General features: G+C 39.5%; 1 pseudogene; it reads right to left on the bottom strand.

Annotated features, from left to right (window-relative positions):
• Positions 1 to 703: 703 nt before the first annotated feature.
• On the bottom strand, positions 704 to 825 carry LOC150108698 (U4 spliceosomal RNA; annotated as a pseudogene).

Genomic DNA, 825 nt, shown 5'->3' with positions numbered 1-825 from the left:
CTTGGTTTTTGTCCTGGCCGAAGTTTTTTGCAATAAAATCTTGTGCTGAAGTTTTCTTTTTTCGAGTTACTAATTCGATGAATGTATCCAATGTTTGCTTCATATTGTGATCATATTCCATGAATTTTTGGAAGCAGTAGTGTCTTTTTTTGCAGTCCGTCTAGCTCAGTGGAGGTGGCGTTTGCAGATCACAGCGCTTGACTGCATGAAGGAAGACTTGATTTCGAGTCTAGTCGGCGACTAGAGGAAATTTTGTAAGCCTTTTTTTGACAGGTTCCTGAGTTAGTCGATATCTGGCAGAGGCAAGCAGTTTTTTTCTTCCGGAAACTGATTTTTCGTCCCGTAAACTCAAGAAAATTGACCGTAGAACTCTCATTATTTCACACATTAAAGACGAGTGTTGGGGTTAGGGCCCACGAGATGGCGATACATGTTGAGCCGTCACTCTTCATTGCGTGCAGTTTAGTTAGTGATAGCCTTGGGCCAGCTATCTCTGATTGGGAACCAGTGGAGATTGAACTGTCCACTGAGTCTCGAAAAGTTAGATCGCGTTAAAAACGTCTTCGCCTACTTCCCATATATACGAAATAAAAAGACGTTAGCTGATTTTTTTTTGTATCTTTTTGTTCTATGAATTTTTGTTGTTAGTTGATTTCTTGTGTTTTTGTATAAGGTTTGTAAACGTGTATTGCTGGGTGACTTTTTGAGTTTTTTCCATAGATTTTCTTTTACAGTAATACGATTTACTATGGTAAAAGTTGTCAAACAGCAATAGTAGCGCCTCAGTTTAAACTTCATTGGCCAACACTGCCTCTGCGCCCTACT

Source organism: Typopeltis vanoorti, chromosome 3 (assembly GCF_054136105.1).
Source record: "Typopeltis vanoorti isolate ZY-2024b chromosome 3, IOZ_Tvanoo_1.0, whole genome shotgun sequence".
Taxonomy (NCBI): Eukaryota; Metazoa; Arthropoda; class Arachnida; order Uropygi; family Thelyphonidae; genus Typopeltis; species Typopeltis vanoorti.
The sequence above is the reverse complement of the archived record's forward strand: the minus strand, read 5'-3'. Positions and strand labels throughout refer to the sequence as shown.